Raw genomic sequence first — 20512 nt, 5'->3', positions numbered from 1 at the left:
AGACAGCTAGCTTTGAACCAGTGTTTCTCTAATTGAGAAACCTTTTCTCTTACCAGTTCACCAAGCTTTCTTAGACCTAGACTACACATAAAGCATTTTCCTACCTATGAAAATGTAGGACGCCATGATGATTTTTCAATAGATTTGGAAAGTAGCAGTGCCTATCCTGGAGTTTTGTTAAGTCATAATTGATTTATAGTCAACTAGGGAAATTTCATGTTGGCATGAACTATACAGTCCTCAGAATCAAAGGGTGTATGTCTGTATGTGTAAAGTTCTAAGTTTATTTTCAAGAATGCTAAAGAAACTTGTCACTGACTAGGAAAATGTTTGCATTCTTCCCATACTTCTGCATGGATTTCCAAATTGATGGCTGTTTGCTTCAAAAGTAGACAGGAAATCAATCCTGGAAATTATCGTGTGTGTAGCTCAATTCACTAAGTCATAAAATATTATTTCTTTCATCCCCTTTGTGCTATCTAGTTACTATTTCATTCTTCATGATAATAGCAAAATATTTTCTGATATTGTAAACATTTACTGAGCTTTAAGGTTTGCTTTAGCATCCAGTAGCCCTTTGTTCAGAGGACACTGGTCTTTTTGCATCAGCAAGTCTCTCCCTCTTTAGGGGAGAAAACCATGGTCCTGCTTTGTATTTTCTTTTGTTTTGGTTGTGTTTTCCTTTCAAGATGCGTCATTGTGCAATTAGTGCAAATGTCGTTGAAGAAAAGCATTACATAGGTCTCTTTCTGGACCATGAATAGCAATAGATATGGGAAGAAATGCAGTTCTCAAATGTGATTGGTGGAAAGTAGTACTCTTCCAGAAAGCCAGAATAAATTGATGCTCCTAGTGAAAAACAGCGGAGAAGGCAATGGCACCCCACTCCAGTACTCTTGCCTGGAAAATCCCATGGACAGAGGAGCCTGGTAGGCTACAGTCCATGGGGTCGCTAAGAGTCGGACACGACTGAGCGGCTTCACTTTCACTTTTCCCTTTCATGCACTGGAGAAGGAAATGGCAAGCCACTCCAGTATTCTTGCCTGGAGAATCCCAGGGACGGTGGAGCCTGATGGGCTGCCGTCTATGGGGTCGCACAGAGTCGGACACGACTGAAGCGACTTAGCAGCAGCAGTGAAAAACAGGGGCCATATTTGAAACCCTTTTTATTCTGGGCTCACATATTCATATATAATTTCCCTTTCAAATATCAATATTCTTCAAAGTTTGGACAGTTATGTACCAGGATAATATATCTTACCACTGTTGTTGTTCAGTCACTCAGTCATGTCCGACCCTTTGCAACCCCATGAACTGCAGCACAACAGGCCTCCCTGTCCTTCACTATCTCCCTGAGTTTGCTCAAACTCATGTACATTGAATCCATGATACCATCCAACCATTTCATCCTCTGTCGTCCCCTTCTCCTCCTGCCTTCAATCTTTCCCAGCTTCAGGGTCTTTTGCAATGAGTCGTCTCTTCACATCAGGTAGCCAAAGTATTGGAGCTTCAGCTACAGCATCAGTCCTGCCAATGAACATTCAGGATTGATTTCCTTTAGGATTGACTGGTTTGGTCTCCTTGCTGTCCAAGGGAATCTCAAGAGTCTTCTCCAGCACATCAATTCGAAAGCATCAGTTCTTTGGCACTCAGCTATTTTGTGGTCCAGCTCTCACATCCTTACATGACTACTGGAAAAACCATAGCTTTGACTACATCTTACCATATATCTTATCTTACTATATCTTACCTCACCATAGCTGCATACCATCTCTACTCTTGTCTGTTTAACATATTCTATAAATTTAATGGATTTTTAAACTAATTCTGGATCTGAAGAATGCTTACACCAGTAACATAAATGATGAAAACTTGTCATCAATGGAAAATAAACATTAAAACAAATATGTAAATAATCACACACACAGTAACTAGGTACCGTGGTGGTGTGCTAGTAAAAAATGCGCCTGCCAATGCAGGTGGCACAGGAGATGCAGGTTCAATCACTGGGTTGGCCCTAGAAATAGCAGTTCACTCTAGTAGTCTTGCCTGAAGAATTCCATGGACAGAGGAGCCTCGGGGGCTATAGTTGATGAGGTCACAAAGAGTTGGACACAACTGAGCACACATGCATGCATGCACGCACCCATAGATTTACACTGAACTGTTCAGAAAATAAAAATAATGATGTGTTCCGCTTGAAGTCTTATGACCATATTTTTGAAAACTGAGATTCCCTATAACTGTTATTTTTAAACATTGAAATTGGAGTTCAGAGCCCTTACTGTGGTTTCCTTTATATACAAGTCGCTTATGGCCATGAACAAAAGTTCTGCCTGGAGGGACCAGATTTCAAACCTTTCAGGCCTCCAGTCTGTTTCCTTCACCCCACCCCACTTTTGCGTCACCCGCTGCATATAGTGGTGTGCTATGTACTTCTTAACATGCTCCGGGAGTTGAGCTCTCATACGGCAATCACACAGCACTCTGAGGTCCATGCCGCTATGAAAACAGGGCAGTGCTGAGCAAACTCAAGGAAAGAGTGAATCTGCGAAGGGTTCCCTTATATTTGTAGAACTTAGGTTACTTCTCTGGTAAAATGGGATCATATCTTCTGCATTATCAAGGTGTTTCTTTTTACTATAAACAACCACTTGGTAGCTTCATAGTCTTTACTGTGTATCAGGAAGGATTCTAAACACTTTCTAAACATTTATTTATATAATCCTTACAGCAGCCCTGTGAGGCAGGTAGGATTAATACCTTCATTTAATACACAAGGAAGGTAACAAGGTAAGGCACAGAGAAGTATTTTACTGAAGGTCACTCAACTAGAAAGTGGAGATCTGAATTCTGAAAGCCATATTCTATACTCTCAACCACTATTCCATACTGTATTTCATCTAAAAGTTTATGAAATTATCCATGTGAAAATATTTGGACTCTAACATCTATACTTATTAATACTTTCTGCAATTTTGGCTTCGTTTCATTTGTCTTCTGTTTGTTAGGCAGAAATACAGGTATTTTATTCCCCCTGTGGTGGTAAAACTGAAATAGAGAGCAGGCACTTATAGGAAATATAAAATTCTAAGTGTCTAATATATTTTCATATCATGTCACATAATGTGACACATTAGACTGTGGTGGAATGCCAGGCATTGGAGTTATATATGACTTGGGAATGGAGACTGACAGGTTGTCATTACAGCTGTGCCAGATTTCTGTGATAATGGTGAACCCTTGCAAATTTCATTTTCTGGTTTTGCAAATTGCCAACACATTGACTCTTCCCCTATGGTTTCCCATTGGGAGGGACAGAATTGAATTTAGTCAAACTGATAATTGTTCATAATGGAAATTTAAAGGGCTAAAGAGCCTGCATTTGGATATGGGCTTCAATAATTTGAAGAAAATTATTTTCCATCTCTATTTGTAGGATATAGAGGCTGATGAGGTAGTTTATCACAGCACTGAATTGTAGATGAGAGTGCTTAATGATGCAGGTCATTCAAATTATGAGTTAAGTGAAAACATTTAGTGTCTGTATTTAGAACAGAGAATAGGGTCCTGCGTTTCATGGGAGATCTGGCAACATTCTTGTCATCTACCTACTAGATGCCAGAGCAAACCACCCCCACCTCCATTCCCCAGTTATGATGATCAAGAATATCTCTAGATTTGAATGCAAAGTTGCCTCTGTTTGATAATCACTGATTTAGACCAATAGAATTTTTGACTCTCTGAGTGTAAACTCCTAAGATCAATAACACCTTTGCACATGTTTTAAGACTGTAGAGTTTTTGAGGATAGTATCTTTGGGACCAAAATACTAAGCTTATAATTCCAAGCATATTACAATAAATTCATTGTTATGTATCCTTTACTAGTATTATTTTTAATACAAATAAGCTTAAGTTATACCACTGGCAGAACCTTTGAGAAATTATGTATTCTCACCCTATTTTTAAAGTTTATGTAATGAATCCTTCTAAATAATAATGTATGATAAATATAGGGTGTTTTATTTGTACAGAATAAGTATCTTCATACTCAATATTTTCTTTACTTTCCCTGGTAAATCCGAGGAGAGCTTTTTTAAAACCCATTTTATGGGTGAGTAAATGGAGACTCAAGAAGAGTAACTTTTTTCTATTTTTTGTGAGTTAGGGGGATCAGAAAATACCACCATTTGGAGTAATTTTAGGTGAGCAGAGTTTTCTTGCTAATTAGAACCCTTCAGTAATGCTCTATCTTGTGTATAAGCTTTTTTCCATCTTTGAGAACAGTGCCAATGACTCATGCCTCTTTCTTTTTTCTGCTCCCCTAAGTCTAAATCCACTTGTCATTCTTCCCTACTTCAACACTGGTTGTTTGTCCTGGGACCTTGTGGAGACCAAACATCTGTCTCTACACCCTCAGGTGATCTGGCCTAATTATGTTACATCAGGACAATTCTCGAAGCTTAGTATCTCAAGTCTCTAACTTTACAGCTGATAAGCTGCATAAGCCATTTCCATCACTATTCTCAGTGTTAAATAGATTAGATCTCTAGGCCCTTAAGCATCTCCCAACCCTGTTTATCTTGTAGTCAAGACCCTAGAAATTAGTCTTCCAGAAAATGGCTCTTGAATTCAGATTCTTCAAGGTGATGGTACCTGTGTAACCTTGATATGAAGCCTCCTACACTGTGTAATATTGTCATCACAGGGAGAGCCCTCTTCATTAGCTTAGATTGTGAACTTTATGTTTCAATATAATGAATGCACATTTTCCCTATGGTAATGACTTTTTTTTCCCTCCCTTTGTGAAAACTGCAAGGACCCTTGTTATCGAGAGATAATCGTATTTTAGCAGTGCCACTTACTGTGCCCAGTGAAAGTCCCAAGGATGTGATTATCTCTTAATAACTCTAAAGCCTGATATGTATCATGTTGTATTGTTATTTACCTTGAGTGTATGTGTGGGAAACCATTAGTGATCTCTGTGGTTGATATTGTACGTCATGATAATGACAGAAACATCGAATAAGCATTTGTTTGCTTGTAGATAGACAGCGTGATTAGAAATGCATCCCACTTCCCATTGGAAAATGCATTTAAATGTAATTTCTTGCATAGTATTAGTTTACTAATCTGGATGTTAATACTAAATTATGTCAAGCTGAGCTAGTGGAAATAAACATGGATAATTTGATATCTGTATGACTTTTACCTCCCATGGAAAGTTCAGGTTGGGTTTTAAATACTTGAGAAGGAAGTAAACACTCATAAGAAATACCTGCTGATTCAGTGACGGAAAATGCCATTGATAACTTAAGAGGATAGATGTAAGGAGAAACAATTTAAATACAGTGACTTTTTAGAATATGGACAATCAGTGAATGGTGTCTCTTTCACCTCCTGCTATCTTTTTATGTTCAAATAATGCAGTAATCGTAGACATCATTTATTGAATACATGTTGTATGCCTGATAGTTTTCATATATTCTTTTAATGTCACAAGCATCTTTAAAGGTGGTTAATATTATTTTTGATTTACAACTGAGGAAACTAAGATGGTAGTGGTTAAAAGATTTGCTTGAGTTGATGTAGCAGAAAAGTGGTGAAGCTTAGAACCTGATCTGACTTCAGAGCCCATATGTTTGTTTGCCACTGATTATGTAAGACATATTGCTGAGGAGGATTCAGTGCTATCATAGACTTCTAGCTGATGGTGATCATATATATGATTATTACTAGATATATACCTGTCTAAGACCAGTGAAGATGAAAGAAGGTTTGTAACATTGTACAGGAGGTGGAGACCAAAACCATTCCTAAGGGGAAAAAAAAAAAAATGTAAGAAGGCAAAATGGTTGTCTGAGGAGACTTTAAAATAGCTGAGGAAAGAAGAGAAGTGAAAAGCAAGGGAGAAAGGGAAAGATATACCCAACTGAATGCACAGTTTCAAAGAATAGCAAGGAGAGATAAGAAGGCCTTCTTAAGTGAACAATGCAAAGAAATAGAGGAAAACAATAGAATAGGAAAGCCTAGAGATATCTTCAAGAAAATTGAAGATACCAAGGGAACAATTTCATGCAAGGATGGGCCCAATAAAGGACAGAAACAGGAAAGACTTAACAGAAGCAGAAGAGGTTAAGAAGAGGTGGCAAGAATGCATAGAAGAACTATACAAAAGGTCTTACTACCCAAATAACCACAATGGTGTGATCACTCACCTAGAGGCAGACATCCTGGAGTGTGAAGTCAAGTGGGCCTTAGGAAGCATCACTGTGTACAAAGCTAGCAGAGGTAATAGAATTCCAGCTGAGCTCTGTAAAAATCCTAAAAGATGACTATGTTACAGTGCTGCACTCAATATGACAGCAAATTTGGAAAACAACAGTGGTCACAGGATGGAAAAGGTCAGTTTTTATTCCAATCCCAAAGAAAGGCAATGACAAAGAATGTTCAAATTACTGTAAATTGTGCTCATTTCACATCCTAGCAAGGTTATGCTCAAAAGTCTTCAAGTTTGGCTTCAGTAGTATGTGAACCACGAACTTCCAGATGCACAAGCTGGATTTAGAAAAGGCAGAGAAACCAAAGATCAAATTACCAACATTCATTGGAATATAGAGAAAGCAAGGGAATTCCAGAAAAACATCTACTTCTGCTTCATTGACTACACTAAAACCTTTGCCTGTGTGGATTAAAATAAACTGTGAAAAATTCTTAAAGAGATGAGAATGCCAGACCACCTTACCTGTCTCCTGAGAAACCTGTATGTGAATCAAGAAGCAACTGTTAGAACCTTACGTGGAACAATGGACTGGTTCAAAATTGGGAACTAAGTAAGACAAAGCTGTATATTGTCACTCTTTTTATTTAAGTTCTATGTAGAGTACATCATGCAAAATTCTGGGTGTGATGACTCACAAGCTGGAATCAAGATTGCCAGGAGAAATATCAACAAACTCAGATATGCAGATGATACCACCCTTATGGCAGAAAGTGAAGAGGAACTAAAAAGCCTCTTGAGGAAGGTGAAAGAGGAGAGTGAAAAAGTGACTTAAAACTCAACATTCAAAAAACTTAAACCACAGCATCTGGGCCCATCATTCCATGGTAAGTAGAAGGGGAAAAAGAAGCAGTGACAGATTTTATTTTGGGGGCTCCAGGATCACTGCAGATGGTGACTGCAGCCATGAAATTAAAAGACACTTGCTCCTTGAAAGGAAAGCTATGACAAACCTAGACAGCATATTAAAAAGCAGAGACAACAGTTTGTCGAAAAAGGTCCTCATAGTCAAAGCTGTGGTCTTTCCTGTTAGCATGTAAGGATGTGAGAGTTGGACCAGAAAGAAGGCTGAGCACCAAAGAATTGATGCTTTTGAATTGTGGTGCTGGAGAAGACTCTTGAGAGTCCCTTGAACTGCAAGGAAATCAAACCAGTCAATGCTAAAGGAAGTCAACTTGGAATATTCATTTGGAAGGACTGATCCTGAAGCTACAGCTCCAATACTTTGGCCACCTGATGTGGAGAACTGACTTGTTGGAAGAGACCCTGATTCGGGGAAAGATTGAAGGCAAAAGGAGAAGAGGGCGGCAGAGGATGAGATGCTTAAATAGCATCACTAACCTAGTGGACATGAGTTTGAGCAAACTCTGGGAGACAGTGAAAGACAGGGAAGGCTGGTGTGCTGCAGTCATGGGGTCACTAAGAGTTGGCACGGCTTGATGACTGAACAATAACAAACTGTCACTTGGGAAGGATTGTTTTGTCCTGAATAAATTACCAGCATACATTTTAGTTCTAAATAAATGAGCAGGGTGTAGATCAGGACATTTTGTTCTCTAGATTAAAATAATCGTTTCTGACCCAGGCTTTCCAGCTGCTGCCTCTTCATAGTTGCTTTTGCCAAGAAGGTCTACACTCATTCATGGATTTCTGGTTCTTTTGTATTGTGATATAGCCGGTGCATTTATGTTTATACCAGCTGATTTTGTTCAAAGCTTGAATTTGTCCAATCCTTCTTAGCAGAGGTAGATTCATCTATTTATTCATTTGTTCATGTATTAATTTCCTGTCTATTCTCACATGTGCTTTTTATGGAGTTTCTAATAAAAGCCATCATTAAAATTTAAATGTAACTTAAACTTATTACAGCAGCAGGTAAATGACAAGGATGGTGAAAATGACAGTATTTGTCGCTCAGTTGTGTTTGACTCTTTGTGACCCCGTAAACTGTAGCCTGCCTGACTCCTCTGTCCATGGAATTCTCCAGGCAAGAATACTGGAGTAGGTAGCCATTCCCTTCTCCAGGGGGTCTTACGGACCTATGAATTGAACCTGGTTCTCCTGCATTGCAGGCAGATTCTTTATCGTCTGAGCCAACAAGGATATAATACTGGAAAATTTAATAAATTTTCAATGATTTTAAAAATAAATACTTTATGTATATTATGTGCTGGACACTGTTTTTTTTTTTTTTTTTTCCCAGAGATTATCTCATTCTGCTCTTATAAAAACAGCATAAGGTGGGAATAAAATTAGTATTATGCTCTTGTTATGCATGGGAAATCTGAACTTAAAGGTGAATGGAATGAAAGCCTTTCCATGTGTCCTTGTCCAGGGAGAGACTGTTATACAATCAACTAGCATGAATGCCTGGTTTCTTTGCTTGAATAAAGCAGCACAAAGGTGGTATTCAGTAATCCCTGTGATTTTAACCCATTTGAAGGAATCTACTTAGGTATCTTCTACCTGGTTTATCTCTGTATGTTGGCACATCTGATGGGAAGTTTTAGCTAAATCTGTTCTACACCTGATAAGAATCTGCTTAGTCAAATTTTATTCCAGTTAGAATTAAACAAACATTCTCTAATTTTTAAATAAAAAAGCTTCTCAATATCTGCCGAGGTGTTCATAGACCTTTGTGGGTAAATCTTAGATATTACTCCTTACTTTCCAACCTTTCCATCCTGCTTTCCAGTCTCTGGCATCATCCTTTGCTTCATAGCATCTAACAAATCTGATAGAGGTATTCATGATGTTAGCCCATCCAACAGGTAAATTCTTTAGATAAAGTGCCCTTAGGGAACTGTTCCTAAAATGTAAGAGTTGAGTTTTGAACTAAGTAATGTGGATAAGGAGGGGATTATTTGAAGTATGTGTTGATTTTAAGTACTGACTGCATTTTTTGTGTGTATACACATCCCTCATGAGACTCTTCATAATGGATAGGAGACTCTTAACAATGTTACTGTAGAGTCACTGGTTACCATATGCCAAGTAGTGGACTGAGAACTGAATTACATTATGTTACTTCCTTTTCATCTGTTCTTTGAGGCTGAATAGCATCATCCTCCCCACTTTGTAGGTGAAGTTTAGGCTTGTACCAATTAACGAATTGCTCATGATCACATGGCTAGTAAATAATTTAACAAGCATCCCATCCCAGGCAGCTGCCTCAGAGCTTGTGCTTTTGAACAGAGGAACATGATTATAATTTAATGAATGAAGTTAGTCTGCTTTCATTTCAGACTGTATCATTCCAGTGGATAATTGTAATCTTTACTTTCATCCTGGAAGAAAAGAAAATATATATGTATATGCCAAGAGCCTAGTAATAATTGAAAATAAAGAATGAAGCCTTGCCCACGGTTTTCCCATTTTTGTTTTTAGGATAATTCTCATTTTAGCTGTTGTTTTTGATGTGTAATCTGGAGATGCATATAGTGCCAGTAACTGTAAGTAGAGGTTTACCTTCTTATCAGTGGGTATCCTTAGTATAAAAAAATTAGGATTTGAGATACATACAAATATATATACAGCTGATGACCAACCATATTTAAAAAATCAAACAGTGATGTATTTATGATTCATGGTGAAGTTAATTGTAGGATTTGTTTGTTTGTTTGTTTCATAGGAAGCACGGCCTTAGATTTGTTAGAATGATTTGTGGGTCTTTATTTTTGGAGAATATTTAAGAAAGTAAAGGAAAAAAGAAAAATTCCATTTCTAATATATAAACAATATAAAGAAGATGTTTGGTTCTTACCTTCCAGACTTACTGATACTGACCTGAAAGTAAAGGTATTAAGAAACTTAATAAAGTGATGAACTATTGTGGTACCTACCCACCAGGCGATAGTGTAAGCTTAAGAAGTGATAACGTATTTATGGCTAGTCAAGAAGAGATTCTATTTCTATCTCAATCAAATATGCTATGTTTAAATGTAAATTAGACTAGAATTTTATAGTTAAAGATACTTCTGAGTGGCCTATACACACACACACACATACAATGATATTTTCAATTATAAAAAGACAATTATATTACTCAGAATTAAAGTTGGAAGATATACACATACACATAAACATGAAGCTACAAATATATTTATTTATTTATTTATTTATGGGCTTCTCTGGTGGCTCAGACAGTAAAGAATCTGCCTGCAATGCAGGAGACCTGGGTTCGATCCCAATCCCTGGGTCAGGAAGGTCCCCTGGAGAAGGGAATGGCAACTCACTCCAGTGTTCTTGCCTGGAGAATTCCATGGACAGCCGAGCCTGGTGGGCTACAGTCCATGACATTGCAAAAAGTCAGACACAACTGAGCAACTAACACTATTCATCTATTTTTAGTAATATGTATATATTTTCCTTAGAGAGAACACTGTTGCTTCAAGGAAAAGTACTTTCAGGTAGAAAAGTATTTCACAGTTAAAGTTTAACTTGGTGGATTTAAGAGAAGATATAATGCCATATTTGGAGAAGGGAATGGCAACCCACTGCAGTATTCTTTCCTGGAGAATCCCATGAACAGAGGAGCCTGGGGGGCTACAGTCCATAGGATTGCACAGAATCAGACACTACTGAAGCGACTTAGCATGCAGACATAATGCCAGATTTATTGGAAGAGTTTTGTTACATTCATTTTACATAATCATAAAATGAACAAAAACAGTGGCATGCCTCCTATTTGTTTTTCATTATTTAAAATCACTTTGTAACATATTTTCTTAGGAAATGGTCACTCTTACTGAATCTGAATACCAGGCTTCTAAAGTTGTTATACTAACTAAGAAGCCATCAAGTGGTGAAACGACTGCTCAGTAGTTACACAGCAAGTCAGGCAGCTAGTTTGATTTGGTTTGTTCATTTATTTTGTTTTGTTTATTAGTTTTCTTAATATCCCTTATATAAAGCATGAGTGAAGTCATACAGATTTGTCTTCTTCCCTCTAACTCATTTTACTTAGCTTAATACCCTCAAGGTCCATCCACATTGTTGCAAATGGTAAGATTTCACCTTTTTTATGGCTTAGTAGTGTTTCATTGTATATGAATCTTTTTTTATCCGTTCATCTGTTCATGGGCACTTAGGTTGTTTCTGTACCTTGACTATTTAAAATAATGCTGCAACATGGAAGCAACCTAGATGTCCAACAGCAGACGAATGGATAAGGAAGCTGTGGTACATATACACAATGGAATATACTCAGCCATTAAAAAGAATACATTTGAATCAGTTCTAATGAGGTGGATGAAACTGGAGCCTATTATACAGAGTGAAGTAAGCCAGAAAGAAAAACACCAATACAGTATACTAACACATATATATGGAATTTAGTAAATTGGTAAAGATAACCCTGTGTGCGAGACAGCAGAAGAGACACAGATGTATAGAACAGTATTTTGGACTCTGTGAGAGAGGGTGAGGGTGGGATGATATGGGAGAATGGCATTGAAGCATGTAAATTATCATATGTGAAACGAATCGCCAGTCCAAGTTCGATGCATGATACAGGGTGCTTGGGACTGGTGCACCAGGATGACCCAAAGGGATGGGATGGGGAGGAGGGTGGGAGGGGGGTTCTGTACACATGTACACCCATGGCGGATTCATGTCAAGGTATGGCAAAACTGATGCAATATTGCAAAGTAAAAAATAGATAAATAAATAAATTAAAAAAATAAATAAATAAAATTCATCTCAGTCAAAATAAAATAAAATAATGCTGCAACAAATGGTGCATATAGTGGTTCATGTGTCTTTTTAAATTTGTTACCAGTTGGGAAGAGGGACATGGAGTGGGCAAAATGGGTAAAAGGTGACAGAAAATAAATTTCTGGTGATGAGCATGGTGTTTTGGTGGGGCATACAAAAACACAAGTATAATGTATACATGAAACATATAGTGTTAACAATCAAGGTTACCTCGATAAAATTTAAAATTTTTAAAAATACATGTTTAAAAAAAAGTTCACACAGCTAGTGAGATACAAAGCATAGAACCCAAACTCCTGTCTCCTAAATTTGGCCATTCTGTCAAGACTGAAATCTATACCAACTGTCTTTAATTTGTATTTCCTTCTAATTTGTTTAGAATGGAAATTGTTAAGCATTAACTACATATAAGAATACTTATCCTTGAAAAATGTATTTATTTTTACATTATTATTATTATTTTTTTTTATTCTAGGAATCACTGACATATAGTAACTCCACGGCATGTGGCCCCAAGATCTACCCTAAAAGGTAAGCTTCCCTTACCTTTTTCTTACCTGTATTTCACCTTGGATTAGCATCCTTAGGTACTATGGAAACATTAGATCCTTTCCTTAGAGTGATACAGTGAGATCATTTTTGATGTTTTTCTGAAAGTTGAAGTTAACAAAAGTAGTGAAGTCATACAAGTTTGAACCTTGAAAATTAGAAGTTGCACCCTCTCTGGGTTCTTTCTGGAGAAGATACTTGAGGCAGTTCTTGAGGCAGATACTTGAGGTGGTTCATATTAATATGATAATTCAAAAAGTTCAGAATTTGGTGTCATGAAAAAAGTATTGGGAATAAAATGAAGGTCGTTGCATTTTTGCCCATGACTTATGGAGAGGACATTTTAAGTCAGATCTTCAAAATACTAAGTTAAGGAGATCTGCAAATGTTGAGGCATTAAAATTGAAGTCTTTTAGGGGTAAAACATGAGTGTTGTAAGTTACTATCATGCGTGCCCCCTCTGTCTTGAACTTCATATTTTTTTTTCTTTATAAAAGATACAGATATACACAAGTAAAACTTACTGTTTTTAGTTTCCTAAGACTGCTATAACAAAGTACCATGAACTGGGTGACTTAAAACAATGGAGATTTATTTTCTCACTGAGTAGAAAGGAATGAAATCAAAGTGTAGGCTGGGCTGTGCTTTCTCTAAGAGCTTTAAAGGAGAAATTCTCACTTGCGTCTTCCATCTTCTAGAAGTTGCTGACAACATCTTGTGTTCCCTGGCTTGTAATTGCATCACTCCAGTCTCTGTCTTCACGTGGCTTCTCCCCACGTGTGTTTGAGTCTATATACTTCCTTCATGTGAGTATGCCAGTCCTTATGTCAGGCCCACTGTAGTCCAATATGACTTCATCTTAACTTGATTACATCTGCAAAGACCCTTCCCCAAATAAGGTCACATTCATGGGTCTCAGGATTAGGATTTCACTGTACCTTTTTTCAGGATATAGTTCACCCATAGTAGGACCTGGCCCTTAAAAGAGGAGAGAGTAACATTGAAGTTAACTATGGTTAACTAGACATTCATGGGGAAAAGTGCTAACCTGGAAGACGGTGATAGAGGAAAATCTCATTGCATTGCTGTATAGATAATAAAAGGCTAAGTCACTTGAACAGATGTAATAATTAGGTAATTATTACATCAAGAGATCCTGATGGCCAAATTGTCTCCCCAGAAATAGAAAACAAAATATTCTGTGATTCAGTATAGGGATTGATACCATTGGGCTATATTAATGCAAACTCTTGAGTCTCAGGAAATTTTCTTAACACCCTCTATTGAAAAAAAATATATATAGGAAAAATTTATTACATTTGATTTCCCAGATGAGTTTCATAAGCCAAGATTAACTAAGGTATTCTTTAACCAATTAACTCTTACTCTGTAAAAAGTCACCCCAGCATTCAGTGGCTTGTAATAGTGATCATTTATTATTTCTCAGGAGTCTATCAGGTCAGCTAGCTAGGTCTTCTGTTACAAAACTGACTCCCACAGTTTGCTGGGTGTGTCTGTGTGTCTGAGGTCAACTTGTAGGTTGGGTAGGGGGAGGCTCTGCTCCCTGTGTCTCTCATCCTCCAGGGTAGCCAGGCTGGCCTTGTTCCAAGATATGAGTGTTCTCACACTTGCTGAAAACTAGTATTTTTACCTCCTCAGACTTCTTTAGCTAAAATCCATCCCACACTAGGCAGTAGGAGTGATCTTAAATCACATTCTAAATGTAATCTAACTACCAGAACCACTGATAAATCTGCCACTGTTCCCTGTTTTTGTTGGATCAATTCCAGGTGTTTAACATGGCTTCAGAAGTTTCAACATTATTTGGCTCTTGCTTAGCTGTCTACCTTTCTGTCTCCCACCCCAAACTTTCCAAAGTAGGTTCGTCCAACCTGAATTTCTTTAAATTGTTTAAATATCTCATCTTCTATCTTGCTTTTGCTCACTGTAGCCCTTCTTCCAGGAACACCCCTTTTCTCCATCTTCTCCCTTCTCCTACCTTTGTGTGATCAACTCATTTATCACTAAATGAAAGCTCAGTTCTTCCAGGAAGCCTTCTATGTTTTCCTTTACCTGAGTTAAGCTTCTCTTGGCTGCTGACATCAATATGAATGACATGATAGTCAAAGTGTCCTGCAATTGCTTGCCTAATTATCTTACTCTCCCACCTTGGTCTCTGATGCCAGTGATTACATCTTATTGTACATTATGGTATTCCTAGAATGGAACAGTACATGCGCAAAGAATGACTCAGTAATTATTCATGGAAAGAATGAAGGATTCAATGACATCTTTTCTATTCTAATTCTTCTGCCTTTAAAGGTTTAAGTGATTGGGGATGTTCAGAATTAATGTTGAAAGGCAGAGGATCACCTTCCCTCAAATTTTCCTTATTCTCCTCTGTCCCTGTCTTACAGAGGGCCCTGGCACCCTCTGGTGTCTTAGCCTTTTGTTATCTGTTATTTGTAGCCTGTGGAACAGAACAGCTGCAAAATAGTGTGCTTTGGTTCATGCATTTTCTCTTTTTCTTTTAATTTCAAAAAGAAAAACAAATTTTAATTTGTTGCTAACACTTGAAAATTAGATTTCACATGCAGTGATGATTTCCAGAGTCTCTTAGAAGAAATCAGATTATTTTCTACCCTGGGCCTGCATTCCCAGGTGACATGAGGGCTTATTTGAGCAGCAGATGCCTTCCTCTACCTTCAGTTCATCATGCCACATCATTTGCTATCTATATGGCCCTGGCAGGTACTCAAGTTCCCTGGTGGCTCAGTAGTAAAGAATCCGCCTGCCGAAGATGGGGGTTTGATCCCTGGATTGGGAAGGTCCCCTGGGGAAGGAAATGGCTACCCACTCCAGTAAAAAACCCATGGACAGAAGAGCCTGGTGGACTACAGTCTATCAAGTTGCAAAGAGTCAGACAGGACTTAGCGACTAAAACAAAACAAAATAAAAGCTCGATTTCTAAGAGTTTGTCTCTTACAAACCAAAGATGGTAGGTTTGGTCACTGAACCATTTTGTTTTTCCTGTTGTATATCTACCAAATAAGTGAAAGTAATTTAGGTTTTGTATTCAGAGCTCTGTGCTTAATTTCCTGCTCAAATACTCAAACGGATAAACTAATCTTTCCAAAACTCTTTCTCCCCCACCTGTAACATGGAGAAATGGAGACTATAATATTGTGTATGAACTTGCATCAAGTTCCTTTGTTAAAACCACAGCATTCCATCTAACCTGTACACATAGAGAAAATTGAAGAAAATAGTTTTTCTGGATTGATGTACATAATTTTCATCTTTTGTTGGATGGTATTAATTTAAATAGATTAGGAAAATTAAGTATCAACACATGCTACAACATGGATGAACTTTGAAAGTGTTGTACTAAGTGAAAGAAGCAAGCACAACAGGCTCCATACTATATGAATCCATTTATATGAAGTTTCCAGAATAGGAAAAATGATAGAGACAGAAAGTATGTTAGTGGTTTCTAAGAATTAAGGAAAGAGAATAATGTGAAGTGGCTGCCAGTGGGCCCATGGTGTCCTTTCTTGGGTGATGAACCTTTTCTGGAGTCAGATAGTGGTGGTAGTGACATGACCCTGTGAATAGACTAAGAGATACTGAATTGTACAGTAAATGGTGAATTTTATGGGGTGTGCTTGCTCAGTTACTTCAGTCATGTCCCACTTTGCAACCCTGTGAACTGTAGCCTGTCTGGGGGATTCTCCAGGCAAGAATGCTGGAAAGAGTTGCCATCCCCTCCTCCAGGAAATCTTCCCAACCCAGGGATCGAACCAACCTCTCGTGTCTTCTGCATTGGCCCAGATTTTATGGTGGTGGCTGTTGTTCAGTCGCTCAGTCATGTCCAGCTCTTCTTATGCTATGTGAATTATATATCAGTGAAGTAATAAAATACTAAATTCATGTTTTAGGAAGACAACATTTTTCTTTCAAATATGGTGAGTAGGGGGTGTAACAAAATAAGCAGACTCCTTGGGCTCTCGCTCAAATCAATAAACACGGTTTTCCTCAAAGCTTTGCTATGCCCTCCAAAACCAAAGACCAAGTCAGATTTCTAATTGTAAAAATTCATGGTTTAATCCATTGGTTATGAGAGATGGGGTCAGAGATGGGTTCATGTTTAAAATTCATTAACCACATCTTCTGTAGCCACACTTTCCTCTAACAATAATATAAAGGTACTAATGGCCATTTTGGCAGGTTCTTGTAAGACATAGCAAGAACAAATGTCAAATTTTTACCATGGTGCCAGTTACAAAACAGTTCCTCTATTTTATATATACATATATATATATACATACACACATATATGTGTGTATGTATATATATATAAATTGAAGTAAAATAGACTTGTAATATTATATAATTGATGTATTTTAATGAGTGTTACTTGGTTGTAAGTATTAGGCTGTGACACGATTTTTGGCAACTCAGCTTTTCCACAGTTACCGTCCCACATCCTCAACGCCCCCTCCACAGGCATGTTGGCCAGAAAGAAAAACACGGTAGAATTTCTGCTAGCACTTAATGAATTTAATCAGTCCTGTAGGGACTTCTGATAAAGCAGGGGAATATTTAACAGAGAAACATGATTTTTATGCTTCCTGTGTTCTTTATAGTAGTTGACAGAGCCTTCCCTCGCAGAAGTAACATTACCTGTGCTGAGAGGAGCATTAGCATACCATGAGGGTGATGTTAGAACTAAGACAACAATCCCTGTGGCCTTGTATTAAAATGTGTCTGTGCATGTACTTCTGAATGCAAGTCAACGTGTTGCCAGTAAGAAAATAAACTAATGCCTGAAAATGTATTATTCAATTGTCTATCATTTTTATTATTTATGATTATTTTCTGTTTAAACATTGTAGAGATTTTTTTCTTTACCTTTGGTTTTATCTTTGGAAATTGAAATTAAAATCATATTGTGAGAATATAGAAGATAATTGAGTTATTCAGTGAAGTATACTATACATTGTAACATTAAGAAGAATTGTTTAATCTTCATTATGAAAAAATGACTGTGTGAATTGCCCCATTTGATACAATGGTTGCTTTCTGCTTTTCCTTGTGGATAATGGAAAGGATTATGCTATGGTGAGTAGCCAGAATAGCTGAGATTGTATCATTTGCCTCTTAGGAAGTATTTATTGGTAGCTCACTATAAGCCAGCATCTTCAGTAGGACCTAGAGTTATGGTGGCAAATAAAATATATATATCTACCCTCAAATTCTGAGTTTGATATCTAATAGGGTGGCAGATGGTACTTCAGCAGTAAAGAATCCACCTGCAATGCAGGAGATTTAAGAGATGTGGGCATTAGACTTCTTTTAACATAATGAATTGACCCTTTGATTTTAGGGAATGATACTCTTTCTGTTCTCAGTAATGCTTTTTGACATATTTATTTCATATCATATTAAGATTAAAATTCCTCCCTTATTTAAATTAGTATTTGCCAGGGGTTCCGTTTCTAGTTTGTTTCCAGTCCTTACTAGTCATTTTAGGTGTGTCTTCTTTTAGTAGCGTATAGCTATATTTTTTTCAATGTATTGTTTTTCTCATGTATCAAAGGAATTTAAAAGTTCACACTTACTTTGAATCATAAACAGTCTTTCCATTCTTTCTACTGTCTTATTTTGTGTCAGCATACTTTGTGTGAGATTTTTTGTTTCTGCATATTTCTTCTTTTCTGAATTCTAATGGAGCAACTATTTTTTCTTTTATTCAACTATTCTTTGATTTTTCAAATTTCTTATTATGTTTCCATTTGTATACAGCTCCTTTAATTTTTAACTTAGCATTGCAAAATTTAATAATGTTCTTACATAAAACCTAAAATACTTTATTTCTAATTATACCACACAAAGTTCCACATTTTTCTCATATACATAGTAAAATACTATGGAAACTTGATTTTTTATCAGTTAGTGATTCTTATTGTTACATTTAACATAGTTAAGGTTTCACTTACATAGAATTCCCTATTCATTTACCCATTTATCATTTGTCATTTGTTTCTAGTTTCCTAATCAAGTTCCTTTTACTTAATATACCCACAAAACATTTTTTGTGGGTTCTTTTAGTGTTAAGTTCTCTTTGTTTATGACAAAGTCTCTTTTTTTTAACCATTATTTTGGAGTGATATTGAACTAGGATTGGAATTCTTAGTTTCCAAATTTTTCCTTTCAGTACTTTGAAGATACTGTTCTGTTGTTTTTTACTCTTTGTTTACTGCAGATTTTGAAGTCTTCTGTTAGTCACACTGACAATCTTTTATAGATGATCTTTTTCTTTGTTTCCTTTTAAGATTTTCTCTGTGTTTGGAGTTCTGAAGTTTCATTATGATTTTTCCAATTAAGTGCTTATTTTTAGTTTTACTCATGCGATGCCTTACTTTCAATCTAAGGCCGCGTTCCTTTTATCAGTTTTGGAAGATTGTCATTCATCATTTATTTGAATATTGACACTCAACATTTTTCCATTGTCCTTTATTGTAGATCTAAATAGGCATTTTTGTACCATTTATTTCTCCTATCTATAATGCCTAGTTATTCTTTTCAGCGTCTGTTTCTTTACATCACATTTTACTTCTTGAGAAAATCTGTCATTTCTTCCTCTAGTTTTCAAATTCTTTCTTTATCAATGTCTACTCTGTCCTTTACCATTTATATCAGTCAAAATAGCAAATTTATGCTGCACTAGCAAACAGCTCCTAAGTCTTAGGGGAAAAACAACAAACGTTTATCTCTCCCTCTTGTTACATGCCCAGTGCAAGTTAATGTGGGAGCTTTGCTCATCATATTCCATCATCATGTTGATGGAATCACTGTCAGGAAATGATTCCATAAGTGCTGAGGCCAAATTCAGAGGACATGTGGGAGCATGAACTAAGTCTGAAAACTTTCTCATGAAGGACACATGTCACTTTTGTTTACATTTCATTGCCAAAGTCACAAGGCCATGGATGACTCTGAAGAAGGCAGATAATGCAGTATTAACAATTGCCTGGAAATAAAGAATCTTTGTTAAAAGGACTTAATTGCTATTTAAAATGTTTGTTGGCTTTTAAATTTTCTATTATTTTTTTCCTGGAACTCCTGTTTGGTTTCTTTGATTTTTCTTTCTGTGTATCTTTTATAATGTTCTACTGTTTTCTTGTGGGTTCAATTCCTTTCTAACATTTTCCAAACTCTTACTTTCTATTCATGTCCATGATCTTTTTTCTTCATTTTGAGTGCTTACATTGCATATCCTTTTTACTGTGCTAGTGGATTCATTCTTGTCATAGCTTTTCCCCCCTCATATAGTTTGTCTCTTTATATTGTGAGCTCACATTATTTTTTTCACGTGAGAATGCTGTGGGCGTTGTGTTGTGAAAACATGACACAGAAGTGGTTTTGCTTTTCCTTCTGCCGAGGTCCTGGAATGTAAAGTGTCCCAGACCAGTGTTAATTTCCTATAGCTCATGAGTAGTATACAGTTAGGTCATATACTTAAGTTTAGCAAAAGCTTCAGGTTTCATTTTCTTCCATGGAGTGCACTGAACCTGGGGAAGACAGTAGAATTCCATACTGAGTCTTGAGGGGCTTGAGATCACATAAATAGCTCTCAGTTTGTCCCCAAAGAGGGTCCCATTTGGTACGTGGCTCTCAGGCAGATCCTTCAAAATGAGATGTGGATTCCTTTCACCTACCACCCACACACTTTTCAGTCTATCTAGGTTGTGCTGTTGTTTGTGTTGAGTGATTCTGCACAAGAGCCTTTTATAAAGCAGATTTTCTGTTCCCTGTAGTTTTATAGTTTTCTTGAGCATGTGCCCCTTTGGTTTTCAAATCCACAGGTTTAAGGGGCTCATCTCCATTTTGCAGGATCTAGCCATTGGGGTGTTTGTGGATTTCAAATCCCATACTCTCCAGGGAAAATAACCACACTTTTGTA

At 37.0% G+C, this 20512-nt stretch overlaps 1 protein-coding gene across 1 annotated transcript in view; it reads left to right on the top strand.

Moving 5' to 3' along the window:
• Positions 1-20512, top strand: part of CNTN4 (contactin 4) — a 1007382-nt gene that overhangs the window by 215273 nt on the left and 771597 nt on the right. The window contains exon 3 of the mRNA XM_081528227.1: positions 12473-12528. The gene's annotated coding sequence lies outside the window, so the exon portion shown is untranslated. The remainder of the gene's footprint in view (positions 1-12472; positions 12529-20512) is intronic.

Source organism: Giraffa tippelskirchi, chromosome 9 (assembly GCF_054371585.1).
Source record: "Giraffa tippelskirchi isolate mGirTip1 chromosome 9, T2T-mGirTip1v1.2.pri, whole genome shotgun sequence".
NCBI lineage: Eukaryota > Metazoa > Chordata > Mammalia > Artiodactyla > Giraffidae > Giraffa > Giraffa tippelskirchi.
This window is presented reverse-complemented; position numbering and strand designations above follow the sequence as displayed.